The following is a 15,915-nucleotide window of genomic DNA, read 5'->3' on the forward strand; positions in this document are numbered from 1 at the left end:
TTTGTCTCTAATAGTTCATTTACCAATCCTCTTATCTCTTAAAACTGGTAGTTTTAGAGAGATTTGATTTACAAAATGCAGTACAAGTGATAGCAAGTCACTTGGAAACCTCAGTAAGTATAAGTGATATGGTATCTCCATTCTCCTCATGGAATGCTTACTCTTGTAGACACTCTCAACCACTGAAGTAGCAGGAAAATACCCTGGTAAAGAGTAAAGTTATAAGGCTTTAAATGGCATCCTTACTTGAGCTCTTTTCCCAACAACCAGCATGAATTCCTAGGCAGATGTGTGAGTCCTCCGAAAACTGGACTCTACATATACATTTTACTAACCCATGTGAAAATTCCTATATGAGAAATGCTGACTGAGTTCTTGCTGATTTCCTGGCCAAGAAAATAAGAAAAAAAAGAAAGTATTTTTAATGTTTTAAAGTTTGAGAATAATTTTTAACCTGTCAATAAATGTGTAGAACACAATTATACCAACTGATAAAAAAAATGATGGCATTTCATTTATGTGCTCTTGGACTTGGCCAGTGATTTTAGATGTGTCTACAAAAGTAGAATCAGCATAAATCAAGCCAGCATTTCTTCATTTAAGATATAAGGAAAGGATACTGGTTGACCCATTGTAACAATGAAATATACAAGACACTCTACCAGAGGATGGGTGAAGAGGGGAGGTGGGGTGGTGTGAAGGGAAGGGATGGTAGGGTTAAAAACAAAGGAGGAGGTAACAATGCTCAATAAGAAATGTACTCATTACCTTACTTATGTAACTGTAACCCCTCTGTACAGTATTTATAATAAAAATATATATTAAAAACATACAAGGAAAACTAATCCCCCATTGTATACACACATAATCCAGAAATTCATTACTGAATTCAAAACCTCTTAGAATTAAATTCCTAAATAGCAGTACTACATCTATATACCAGTATAAAATTTAAGCATTTTTATTTTTTAATTTTTCACGTCTCCTTTCTATCCCTCCCTTTCCCTTATCCTATTCCCGTACTTCTCTGAATATTATGTTTTTAATTTGCATAATTTTAAGTGTTTCACTTTTAAGTTTTTAATTTTTGTTTTACTATTTTTCCTTGTCTTTTTTTTCTCTTTCTTTTTTCCCCGGGCTCTACTATCATTCTATCCAACCTATTCCCTGCTTTTAGATTAGGACTAAGTTAACTCTCCCTCTACCTTTCCACATCCCTCTATTCCTATTTATACCCACATCTCTCGCTAAAACTAATAACTTCTGGTTTGCCAAATTCTTCTTTGCTGTTCATAGCCTATTAATGCATAGTTGTTTGATGTTGAAAAATATATCTATTGAACTAGATTATATCTGCATGCTTTTGACTGTGCAACTACAGACTTGTCTGATGCTTGCCTTAAGATAGTTTTCTAGCACAAACTGCTGTTACTGTCATCCCAAATGGGCAAAATAACCCGGAAAAACACAAAAAAAATGTCACGTCCGGGTATCTCAACTCCCACTCATGATAATCAGTGGACAGAACAGATAATGAATAATCCAGAGGAGAACTCCCAAATAGCTCTACAAACAATAATGGTAAACATGATAAATAAAAAGATTGAAAACCTGCAAAGGACTCTGTTTGAGCATGATAGGGAGAGAGAGGAAGCAAACCGAAGATCAAAACAGGAAGCTCATGGGTGTGAGGAAGCTACTCAAAGATAGATAAAGGAATTGCATGAGCAGCTTGAGAACACTCAAAGAGAAATAAAAGAATTGTGTGAGCAGGCTGAGATCAGTCAAAGAGAACTAGAGTAATTGCATGAACGTGAGGAAGCTAATCAAAGAGTAATACAGGAATTGCAAGAGCAGGATGAGCATAGACAAAGATCAATAGAGGCATTCATGGAATCCATAAACAGAGAGCTGAAAGAAGTAAGGGAGTCCACAAAGGGAATGCTGAATGGATCCCAACAGAAGGAAAGGAATTCCAAGGAAATCATAACAATCAACTAAGTGAATTGAGAATAAACATTGAACACCAAATTAAGGAAGTAAAGAATTTCATACAAGATCTAAAACAAAGATCCAACAAAGAATTTGAAGTCATAAAAGCCGACCAACTAGAAGGAAAAGAAAAAAAAAAAGTAGAAAATCTGGATAGTTGAATAGACCATGAAGAAGATTGAATTCTGAGGATAGAAGACATCCTAGATATTATAGAGAAAGGACATAAAACAATCCTAGACAAATCTAAGAAATATGATAGATCTATTCAACATTCAACCCTTGGAAGACACCATTAGAAGGTCTAATCTGAGGATAATTGTTGTAGAGGAGCACGTAGAACCAGAAGTCCATGGTCTAGGAAATTTGTTTAACAGGATCCTAGCAGAGAACTTCCCAAACATGCAAAAAGATAGGCCTATTCAGATACAAGAAGCTTTTAGAACTCCCAATAGACCAGACCAGAACAGGATTTCCCATTGTCACATTATATGCACAGGATCAATTCAGACCAAGGAAAAGATCCTTAAAGTTGTCATGAAGAAAAGATCAATCACCTATAAAGGGAAACCAATTAGAATCACCTCAGATTTCTCAGCAGAGACAATCAAAGCAAGAAGAGACTAGAATGATGTAAGCAATGCCCTAAAGACAAACAACAACCAGGAATACTTTACCCAGCTATACTCTCCTTAATAATCGGAGGTCAAATAAAACACTTCCATGGCAAAGAAAAATTGAAACTATATATCTCCACCACACCAACCCTACAAAAGAATCTTAAAGATATCCTCCACAGAGAAAACCAACAAGACCACAATAAAGGCCAAGAAACAGCACCCAAACTGAGAATCCAAGAACCATAGGAAGAACACAGTTGCCGCAGCCCGAAGAAGTTGGATAAAATGGCAGGAACTCTCAAATACTTCTCAGTTCTATCTCTCAACATTAACGGATTTAACTCTCCAATTAAGCAACAAAGTCTGTCTACTTGGATTAAAAAGCAAGATCCTTCTATCTGCTGCCTTCAGGAGTCACATCTTGCCCACAAAAACAAACACATTTTCAATTTTAAAGACTGGAACATAATCTACCAAGCAAACGGCCCCCATAAACAGGAAGGAGTTGCAATCCTAATATCAGATAAAATAGATTTTTAATTAAAATTAGTGAAAAGGATGGTGCATACTAATTAAGGGATCACTCTTTCAGGAAGATATTACCATTCTGAATATCTATTTGCCAAACAACGGAGCACCCAAATTTATCCAAGAAACACTACTTTCCCTCAAATCCCACATAGATCCAAAGACATTAATCGTTGGGGGCTTTAACACACAACTTTCCCCACTACATAGATGAACTTCGCAAGAACTCAACAGAGAAACTGCAGATATAAACAACTGCATAGATCAACTAGATTTAACAGACATCTATCAAATATTTCACCCAGCAGCATCAGAATACACGTTTTTCTCAGAAGACACATGGAACATTTTCCAAAATAGACCACATTTCAGGCCACAAAGCAAACTTGTCCAAATTCAGAAACATTGAAGTTATACCTTGCATTCTATCAGACCACAAGGGAATAAAATTATAATTCAACACCAAAAGCCACCAAAGAAAGTCATGTAACACATAGATCCTGAACAACACACTGCTGAATCATGAGTGGGTCATGGAAGAGATTAGAAAGGAAATTCAAATGTTCATGATATTCAACAAAAATGAACACACCAATTACTAGCTCCTCTGGGACACAGCAAACGCAGTATTCAGAGGCAAGTTTCTAGCTCTGAGTTCCTACATCAACAAATTGGAGAGATCTGAAACCAATTTAATGAGCCTCCTTGAAAAAGAGCAGCAAGATAAACACAATCCAGAAAACAGAAATAAGTAATTAAAATTTAATCAGAATTAAATGAATTGAAATGTAAAATAATAATAGAAAGATTCAAGAATCCAAAGAGTTGATTCTTCGAAAAAATTAACAAAATTGAGAGACCCTTAGCAAATCTTATCAGAAAAAGAAGAGAACGTACCCAAATAAACTCACAGATGAGAATGGAAACATCATCACAGAATCAATTAAGATTCAGAACATTATAAGGGAAAGCTTCTAAAACTTTCATACTAATAATTTTGAGAACTTGAAAGAAAAGGACCTTATCCTAGCAAATACTGACATGACGAAACAAAGCCAAGATGAGTCAAACTATCTTAAAAGGCCTATATCAAGCATTCAAATAGAAACAACAGTAAGAGACCTCCCATCTAAGAAAAGCCCAGGACCAAATGGTTTTACAGAGGAATTCTACAAGGCCTTCAAAGCAGACATCACACCAATACTCCTCCAAATCTTCAATGAAACTGAAAAAGAAAGTTCACTACTGAACTCATTCTATGAGGCCATCATAACACACATCCCAAAACCAGGAAGGGACTCATCAAGGAAAGAGAACTATAAACCCATTTCTTTGATTAAGATTGATGCAAAGTTTTTCAACAAAATTTTGGCCAATCGACTTCAACAATTCATCCAAAAAATCATACACCATGATCAAACAGGATTCATTTCAGGGATGCAAAGCTGGTTTAATATATGCAAATCAATTAATATACTTCAGCACATCAACAGCAGCAAGGATAAGAACCACGTGGTTATCTCAATAGATGCAGATAAAGCATTCAACAAGATCCAACACCCCTTTATTATGATGGATCTGGAAAAATGAGGAATCCATGGAACATTTCTCAATACAATAAAGGCTGTATATGACAAAGCAATAGCCAGCATTATAGTTAACGGTGAAAAAATAAAGCTATTTCCTCTTACCTCAGGAATGAGACAAGGATGCCCACTCTCTCCACTTCTCTTCAATCTAGTATTGGAATCCCTAACTACAGCAATAAGATAAGATGCAAATGTAAGAGGGATCCAAATAGGGAAAGAAGAAGTAAAACGCTCCCTCTTTGCAGATGACAAGATCTTTTATTTAAAGAATCGCACAGAGTCCATTCCAAAATTACTAAAGCTGATTCAAAACTCTGGCAAAGTAGCAGGGTTTAAATTAGCCCTCAAAAATCAATGGCTTTTCTGTATGCCAACAATAAGAAAAGTGTGGCTGAAATTAGGAAAGCAACTCCATTCGTAATAGCCCCACAAAAAATAAAATACCTAGGAATTAACTTAACCAAAGTAGTGAAGGACCTCTATGATGAAAACTTTAAAAAACTGAAAAAGGAAATCAAGACTGAACTTATAAAGTGGCAAAACTCCCAGGCTCCTGGACTGGGAAAGATCAACATCGTGAAAATGGCAATACTTCCCAAGGCTATCTACAAATTAAATGTGATACCTATCAGTATTCCAACCTCATTCTTCAAGGAAATAGAAGAGGCAATCAAAAAATTCATATGGAACAATAAAAGACCCTGAATAGCAAAAATGATCCTTAACAGAATGAACAGTGCTGGAAGAATATCAATACCAAATTCAAATTCTACTACAAAGCCATAGTAATCAAAAGAGCTTGGTACTGGCACAAGAACAGACCTCAGGACCAATGGAATAGAATTGAAAACCTAGAAATGAACCAACAGACCTATAGCCATCTAATCTTCGGTAAGGGAGCTAAAAAATAGAATGAAAGAAAGACAGCCTCTTCAGTAAATGGTGCTGGCAAAATTGGTTAACAACTTGTAGAACACTAAAGCTAGATCCTTATATATCACCCTGTACCAGAATCAACTACAAATGGATCAAAGACCTCGCAGTCAAAGCAGACACTCTTAAAACATTACAGGATGGAATTGGAGAAACCCTAGGCCTTGTTGGCACAGGCCAAAATTTTCTTAATACAGACCCGGAAACAACAAATCAAAGAAAGGTTGGACAATTGGGATTGCATAAAATTGCAGAGCTTCTGCATGGCAAAGGACATAGCTAGCAAGATTAATAGAAAGTCTACGGATTGGGAGAAGATCTTCATTAGCCATAAAATGGACAAGGGTCTCAGATCGAAAATATACCTTTAACTCAAAAATTTAAATCCCCCAACAAATCTTCAAAGAAACAACTGCCCAATAAATAAGTGGGCTAAAGACTTAAAGAGAAAATTCTCTGAAGAGGAAAGAAGGATGGCCAATACACACATGAAGAAATGCTCAACCTCCCTAGTCATAAAAGAAATGTAAATCAAAATAATATTGAGATACTACCTCACCCCAGTTAGAATGGCTATAATCAAGAACTCTAATAACAACAGATGCTGGCGGGGATGTGAACAGAAAGGAACACTACTTTATTGTTGATGGGAGTGTAAACTTGTTCAACCAGTTTGGAAATCAGTATTGAGGATCATCAAAAGACTCCACATAGAGCTCCCCTATGACCCAGCAATCCCACTTTGGGTATTTAACCAAATGTTCACATAGAAGACCACAGTAGAGCTTCCAGCACAACTACGTTTATTGCATCATTATTTACCATAGCTAATATATGGAACCAACCCAGATGCACCTTAGTAGATGAGTAGATCAAGAAAATGTGGTATATATACACACTGGAATTTTATGCCTACATCAGAAAGAATGACATTGACCCATTTGTTAGGAAATGGAAAGACTTGGAAAAAAATTTATTAAGTGATGTAAGCCAGGTCCAAAGAAACATAAGTGCCATGGTTTCCCTTATTTTCAATAACTAGTATATGTCTGAGACAAACAGAAACTCTCAGACAAGTTGATGTAAGGGAAATGAACCCTAAGATATATTCAAATGTTTTTTTTTCTTTCATGCTATTGTTTCTAACACATTTATAAGATTATTTCTTTTTTGCTTTGTATGTCCCTCCCCTACTGTACCTTCCCTGCTGTCATTGTACTTGATGTTGGTATAATTTGTGGAGGGGAAGGGAAAAAACAAATGGTTTAAATAATAGGGATACAGTTGGACCCATTACAACAATGAGATGTCTAAGTCATTATGCCAAAAACAAACTTTAAAATTTTGTGGTGGGGGGGTGAGGATTGGGTGGGGTGCGGGGAGAGGACGGGAAGTTATGGGAAGGTGAAACAAAGGAGGAGGTTACAATGCTTGATAAGAACTGTACTTATTATCTTGCCCATGTAATTGAAACCCCTTTGTACAGTATTTCCACAACAACAAAGAAAAATAAATTTAAATATGGAATGAAATTAGTTCCAATAATGCATTGCATTAAGGTATTTAGAAATAACTGAGAAACTTAAAGGTGCATAAGATTTTTTTTATTGGAAATGAAGGGATATTGGAATTTGATTCTCTATATTTTAAGCGATTTGCTTAAAAGAATAGGCAAAATTAAAGTTACATTTGCAGCAGACTTGACATATTAAATTTTGTATATCGAAAGGGAAACAAACCTGAACAATATGTCAATTCTCTCTTCTTATTTATCTCTAAAGGTTTATGCTTCTGGTCTCTGAATATTAAAACTTCAAAAAATTTATGTTTAGCTAGTTGTGCAAAGGGGTTTTGCTTCATCAAGTCAGTGTTGAATAGAATGTTTGTGCATTTCAATATACAATGCATCTGGATCATTGTCAAACTTCACATTTTTCTTCCTTCCCTTACCCCAACCCCACCTATCCCTTCATGTTTCCTACTTACATTCTCACATATGTACATTGAATGTTATGACTGTATTAGTCCACCATTTCCCTCTCCATTCTTCTACCCTACTCTTTTTTTGCCCAGATCCTCTTTTAATAGTTGTTTCAACTTCATGTTATTTTGTTAAATATCTCTACTTTGGCCTTTGGCGATGGGTTTGCCACATCTTCTCTTCCATGTTTGACCTACATAAATGAGTATATTTCTCCACATTTCTAATCTCTGAATGGCTAAGATAGATCTCCTTTACTATTCACCTTCTGTCCTAAATTTAGAATTGGACTTTCAGGGACATCCAATAGAGCATTTTTACTCTCTACATATTGAAGATGGAAGGGAAATAATTTCCATGCTCTCAGCATTATGTTATCCATCATGAATTCCCATCACTTATCACTACAGCAGTCTAAATTTAAAGTCATATCTTCTGCATTATATTCACACAGTATAAATGAATATCAAGGGCAATTTACCTAATATTGGAAGTTTAGGGATGATCTTTAATTTCTTATGATAGAAGCAGGAATCAGTTTTAATTTTCAGATTCCACTATGTAGTGAGCCCTGTATTCTTCTAAATTTTCGATAAATTTCGAGTTACCTTTTGTTAATAATTTAAAAAGTTTTATTTCAGTATTTGAAATGCTGCTCCAATTATTTTAAAAGTTTCACAATAAGTTAGACTGAACTTTTTCCTCCCATGTTCCCCACTAGTTCAGGTTAAGTCTCCTTTCACTTTATTTTTTGAGAGACCAAGGAATGAGGGTAAACAGAGAGATGATCATTACTCAGATATCTCCTTCCTCTTCTGTTTCTGCTGTTCTTGTTAAGAAGAAGACTGGAGCAGGGAACAAGAGTGATGCTTGACTTCACCATACAAGGGGGCATTCCTGGCATGTCAATTATTGTTTCTCAGAATCACTGAAATTGCTTACTCTTGCCATCTCTCTGACAGTAACCTAACTGTGGCTTCCTTGGTGCAGAAGGAAGCACACTAACAGGTTATTACCAGTAAATTGGTATTTTATATCTCAGCTTACTACTACCAAAAATAAAAAGCTTTGGCTACATAAAAGCAAAGGTACTGATTGTCCAACAAAACTTTAGTGAGGAGTAGACAATTCTACTCAGCTACGCCCTCCTCTCATATCCTGCCTTCCAGTCCCCTCCTCTCATTTAACCTCCCTTCATTTCATCTTTCTTTGTGTCTCTCTCCTGCATATGCATCTCTATCTTCTCTCTTTTTCTCTTCCAGTAGCAAGTGCTTTGGTTTATCAGACAATACATAAATAATTGAACAATTTTTTTCCTCTTTTTGTGATTTTTTATTCTTAAGAAGTGAGTTCTAGCACAGCACCAGTGGCTTGCACCTATATAGTCGGTAGGTTCAAATTTGACAATTGCAATTCGAAGCTATTACAAGTGGATAAACCTAAGAGATTCTTTTCTGCACTTGTGGTAAAAGGAAGACGTGAAGGTGTGGCTCAGCTGGTATAGAGCAAGCATTGAGAATTAAAGCCCAGATAGAGCTCAAGGCCAGGAGTTCAAACCCCAGTACCAGCACAAGATTAAAAAAATGAGTCCTTTGTCTTTGAAATGGGATATTTCTCCAAAAATTCATACCTAGGACAATTTTCAAGGTCTAAGACTCTTTTTAAGGCTCTTTCACATGTTAAACTGATTCCTCTGCTTGATTCATATTATGGAAAATAGGAGTCACACTTCATATTAAAAAGTATGCACATTACTGAACAGTTCTTAAAATTTTTAATGTAAAGGATGCATGGGAGAAGAATTCACCTCATATGCGTGAGTTAGGTTTGGCTCACTGACTGACTTTTGCAAGTAAATGAGGTTCTGTTTTCATGTGAAGAAGTCCATATAGATGGTTTTCTAGGAGAGAGAACAAGCTACCTGTTTCCAAGTTTGAATCAGATTAAGTTTATTCCTATGATATGGTAAAGAGAAAGAAGCTCAACTCATGCAACACTCTGCAGACAGTAATTTCAAAAATATTAAAAACCCATGTCTATGTTTTGAACAGCTAATTTGTCACAAACAAAAAACAGTTTACTGAGCCAAGAAAACATAAGTTAGAGCAATAGGAACTATGTTAAATATAGTTAATGGCTGAGTGTTATGTGTAAAAAAGTTCTGTAATCACAGCTAAAATATAAATTTTTTCATCATATCCCTAACAAGAATCTCTAAGATAGGCCTTGCTAAATCTGTCATAGAGGGTGGTGTTTATGCAATTGTCAGGTTTGTTTAGGGTCCAATATCTTCCTCAGTCGCTTGGGTTGCAAACTGCTCACACTACATGCAGTGTCTGGAAACACATGCTGTCTTGCTAGGCACCTAAGGGATTTTTGTGCCTCTGTAAATAGTTATTGTTTTTCTTCTTGTAATTATACCTGTCAGTGTGAAGTCCTTTCATGATAAGAATAATAGTTTCTGTACCCTTTGTTCCACTAACAAATCTCAGATATAAGTATAGTCCAGTGCCAGTGGCTCATGCCTATAATCCTAGCTACTCAGGAAGCTGAGATCTGAGGATCACAGTTCAATGCCAGCTCAGGCAGGAAATTCCATGAGATTCTTATCTCCAATAAACTACCAGAAAACTGGAAGTGGCGCTACGTCTCAAGCGGTAGAGCTCTTGCCTTGAGCTGAAGAGCACTTGGACAGCACCTAAGCCCAGAATTCAAGCCCCAGGACTGACCAAAAAAAAGTATCTATCTATCTATCTATCTACCTATCTATCTATCCATCTATCTATCTATCTATCTATCTATCTATCTATCTATCTATCTATCTATCTATCTATCTATCTATCTATCTATCTATCTATCTGTCTGTCTGTCTGTCTATGTATCTATGATGAGAAGAATTACATTTAAATATAAATCAATATTTGATACACATTTATAATACAAGTAAACATATGATGTATTTATAATATATACATATATTTACATATATAAGATCATATTATATCTGTATGTTTATAAACATACTTGTAATTTATATCCAAAGAGTACATCTGAAGATTTTGGGGAAAATGTAGAGTGTCTAAAGGCTTACTACTAACCCACCATACTTTCAATCATTTTTTCCACTTATTACAATGTATGGAGTACTAAGACTGAATGATTATGAAACAGAGTTGCTGTTTTCTTCGTTACCATTTTGGATTAGAAACATCTACTTACTTGGTATAAAACCTACCCAAATGTGATCTTGAAATCACACTCCACAAACTGGACATATACATCAATTTAGCAACTTACAGGTCTCAAACTTTTATTTGAATCCTGTATCTCACATATATTCAGTTTCCTTTGAGTCAGCTACATGTACAAACATGCCTACATTTTCATGCTCACATACATCCCCCTACTCATATGACATACTAAATGTGACATTAAAATAAAAAATAATATATATGCTGAAAAAGAACACCTTTGCAAATGTAATCAAATTTTATTTTTAAATACAATGCATTATTGAAATACTGATGAAAGAGCAGCTGAGAGATGTTTCAAATAGAAGAGTGCCTATCTAAAGAGCATGTTTCTTATTCCAAACATCATTATTTCCATCCTTCCTTCTCCCACATAAAAAAGCATAAATAAGTGCAGAATTAACTACATGTTCCTTAATCACTCATTGAAGAGAGAAACTGTAATATATATATATATATATATGTATATATATATACACACACACACACACACACAATGATATACTATTTAGCCACACATAATTATGAAAACATATCATCTTCAAGAAAATAGAATTGGAAACCTTCATATAAAAGCAGTTAGCGATACTGTGTAAAACAAATATTAGATTTCTCATATGCAGACTCTAGACCCAGAAAATAAAATGAATGACCCAGGTGTAAAAGATGGAACTGATTAAGCTTGGAAAAAAGTAAGAGAGGAGATGAAGAGAAATATTGTGGAGTAAATATGTTCAAATATTTCAAAAGTTAGTATGATGACATAATAAAATATAAGTATAAAAATAAGATAAGGAAATTAATAAAATGAATAAAATGTAACAAGCTACATTACGTGGACATATGTGTATAATACAATAAAATACTTTTGTGAAATTAATATTTGCTAATAAAAAGTAAAATTCATTCCAGTTGTTATAGATTCATATGTTAATTTCCATTTTTAGCTTAGATATTTCCCTGATAAAGTAAAAGGAGAAATAGGTTTTGCTCATTTAGAAGGACAATCTTGTCCAATTAGCATTAAAGTATTCTAGATAATTACTGTCAATGTGAAATTGTTCAAATTATTATATTAGAATATTTCCAATTGACTCTTCAAAATATTATCCTATAGGTATATACTTTTTGTTATTTATAGAATATTTTTCTACTCAATTACTATATACCATTTTCTGAATGCGGTTTGGTATATGTAACTAGGATATATTATACCTGACCAGGAAATCAATTATTCAAACAGTTTTTATCAAAAATTCTTATAACGAAATAAAGAGCTAAATCCAAATTATGTATATTTGAAGACAATACTTGCTTAATCCTCTTCTCACATTCTTCATTCCCTTCTTGAGAATAATACATATTGTAAGGGAATACTTAACATGTTTTAGAGAAATATGTTGACTTTAGTCCAATGAGTTACTGTATGCTGCATTTTGGTTTACTTTATATCCAGAAGAGCTAAATTCTTGCCTTATGATTTTCCTTAGACTTTATACTGAGGTTTAACCTCTGATGGGTGACAGATAAAGGTATAAACATTTTTTAACAGTAGCTAAATTTAGGCTGAGGTACAACTACTCATGCAGATAGGCCTCATCAGTCATGAGACCACAATATCAAAATGTTAACCTATGCTTCCTGAAATCATTCTTATGAGATTTTGTGTATTATAAACAGTGGTTATTAGCATTTGTTTTGTAAACAACATCATTTCATGGGTTAGGAACTGAAGTGAGATATTATACCCAGAACAAAATTTAAGGAGGCATCCAAAATAAGTTACCAAGATATAAATCATTTAACACAATGTTTTAAAAATGCAAGACAAAGGAAATAATTTATGAAAAAAGCTAACATTTAAAATAAATACAGAATCAGTATGACAGATTTTTCTTTTTATCCCAGTTGCAATACGGATTACATGATGAATTTTCTAGTTATATGTTTAGTTAGGTCTTGATATTTAGTTGGAGAAGTTATGTTCTTTGATATATTCATTTGTCAGATCAAAGAGGAAATGAATTCCATGCCAGAGTCAACATCCATAATAATGTTACAGTTGTATTCTACTAATTTGCCAAAGTTTCAAATCAGCTCGAGTAACTTCGGTCTTCTTTAGATCTAACTAATGAGGTACACAATTTAGTCAGGAATAGATTTTGACCACCATTTATTAAAATATTATTATCCAGAAACTACTACTCTTCTCTCTTTTCATGAGATTTTTAATTTCATTTATATAATGTGCTGATGTTTTCCTTTAGATAATCCAAATTCAGTGTTCTAAAAACAGTATAATTTGGAGTATTATTAAATTATGTACACTCATGTACACTGCTCAGATTCTATTATTTGCACTTTTTGTTCTTGTTAAGTCAGTAGTATTTAGTTCTCATTATGGATATTTTGGAATTACTAATTGCATTTCGGAATTTTTAAGAATGTTATGATTTTTGGGATTTAATACTGTAGCATTTTTTCTTTTAAATATGTGCAGATCTTACTTTACATACACCTTCATTTGTTTTAAACAATTTGATCCATTCAAGGGATTTTCTATATTAGGTTGATCCAGATGAATTTAATTACAAATTAACACAACCTTATTTCTGAGAGACAGTTATAGCTCTACTTAAATTAACGTATGTTTGAAGGTTTTGTAATTTAAAAAATAAACTGGGCACAACATGTTTTTGTTCTGGGGAAGTTCCAATTTGTTGGTTGTTTTTCCAGCTGTGATGACTTCAACATATGTGTGCATTTTATTTCAATTGTTTTGTGTCTATATTTTGTTTTATATAACAGAAAATACAAAAAAAAGAATCAGTGATTTAGAACTTTTCCAAATAGAATTCTCAGAGAGACACTGCAAGTTTTGTGACAACTGGGAAAAGGGGCATCTTCTTAGTGCAGGGGTTAGCAGAATAAGAGAGACATTGTTTGATGAGATTTGAATTCTGCCACTTCCTGTCTCAATATTTCCAATGGTATTACTTCAACGTATTTAGTGGAAAGAAAATAATTTTGTCTGTATGAATTCACAATTTTTGGTTCAATTGAGCCACACTACATATTCACATGTGATTTTACCTCTAAAATCTTTTCTCCTTAGTTTAAAACCACAGATGTGAATTTATAATGTAAAATAGCACCTAGAATTTATATGAAATGGTCCAAACTATTTGGAATGTAATGATTATAGTGTGTCAGGTAGTATGTAATAATTGATTTTGGGGAAAGTCAATTACAGTGGATTTTTGTGAAATAATGAGTAATAGAATTATATTTGATTCTATAAAAAATTGACGGTTACATCTAAAAATTACTCAGTTATAAGTTAATTCTGAAAAAATAAGATTGTTTACTGGAAAAAGCTAGAAGTTTCAATAAGCTTGCTTTTTAAAAATTGACTTGGATCTGGACTTTGGTGACTCATGCCTGGAAACCTCGCTACTCAGGAGTCTGAGATCTGAGGATAGTGGTTGAAATCCAGCCTAGGCAGAAATTCTGTGAGACTCTTATCTCCAATGAACCAGAAATGGCACTGTGCCTCAAGTGGTTCAGTGGTAGCCTTGAGCTGAAGAGCTAAGGGACATTGCCCAGGCCCAGAGATCAAGGCCCACAACCAACAAAAAAAAATGACATGGAGTTTTACTATATTATTTCATGATTTTTATGAGTGGTTGTTCAGTGAAGATGTCATTGGTTTTTATATTTTCAGTTGGCATAAAATGAGCCTACTATTGTATTAAATTCATCAAAAAAATTTTCTTATTCTATGACTGCGTAAATTTTGTGGGTAATGGTTAAAACCAAGTTGCTTTTTTGAAATAAAATATTTATATTACCCCCCAAAAAAGAGGAACAAGATAAAATATATGCCAGAGACTTACTCTGTAAATATTCATGGACTAATAGCCTGTCAGTTTGTTTTAACTTTTAAACAAAAATTAAAACAATCTTGGATAACATGAACCCATTTAAATTTCTTCATCCTTGTCATTTAAGATTCACTTTAAGAAGAAGTTCAATGGGTGAGTGTTTTTTCCTTACTTTTCCAAAGAAATGATCATTTCATCATTATAGTTTATAGCACAATATACCCAGAAAGCATTTCTTAAGGAAAAAGAATTTTTCCCATTCTTTGGTTTGCTTCAGTCTCTATTTAAACTGCATACCACAACTCACCCACCCTATTGTCTGTCTTTTCATTTGAAACATTTCAAAAGTTTTCCTTCCCTGGTGTGTCAGCCAGCAAAGTTTTACAAAACAGCATGCTTTCATTCATTGTGCTTTCCAAAATATATCTCACAAATGCCAACAATGAAACACAATCTGAAACATCTGTGGACTTTTCCACTTATAGTGGAAAAATCGCTTTCCTTACTCCTTAGAACTAGCTGTTTACAGGCATTAATTGCTCTATCAGTTCCATGCTTTAGAACAGCTGCATTTGACAATGGCGTACATGTTAATTTGTTTACCACATCTGGTTTGTTTTCAGGAAGGACTGTGTTCATGGAAGATGGTAATAGATGAATTTTTCAATTATGTAGTTACTAGGGCTCTGAGTTGTGGATATAAAACATCAATTTCAGTGACTAAATATTTAAATTAAATCCCATAAAATATATTCCTTCAATTTTCTGGGTAAAGTGTTCTACAATCTAGGTATTTTTAAAGAAATATTATATGTTGTTTCCTTGGTGACAACGTAATTGGAGGATTTAAAATTTTATATACCATGCCCATCTTAAATGAGGTAGATGTACTTGGGTTGGCATGCAAAACTTTTGGTAAGTAAGGTAAGTGCTATACCAATGAGCCACCTTCCCAGCCTTTCATGCATGCAAAACTTTTGGGACAGCATTAATGTTTGAATCTTGGATAGGATTTGATTGGGAATTGTGACAGACCTTCATAGTATAAGAAGAAAAACGAAAGGCCATACTAATATTTTTTTTTGGGGGGGGCAATTGGGGGACCTGAATTCTGGCCTGGGCGTTGTCACTCAGCTA

The sequence above is a fragment of the Dipodomys spectabilis genome, unplaced genomic scaffold (genome assembly GCF_019054845.1).
Source record: "Dipodomys spectabilis isolate Male_0828 unplaced genomic scaffold, ASM1905484v1 ptg000351l, whole genome shotgun sequence".
NCBI lineage: Eukaryota > Metazoa > Chordata > Mammalia > Rodentia > Heteromyidae > Dipodomys > Dipodomys spectabilis.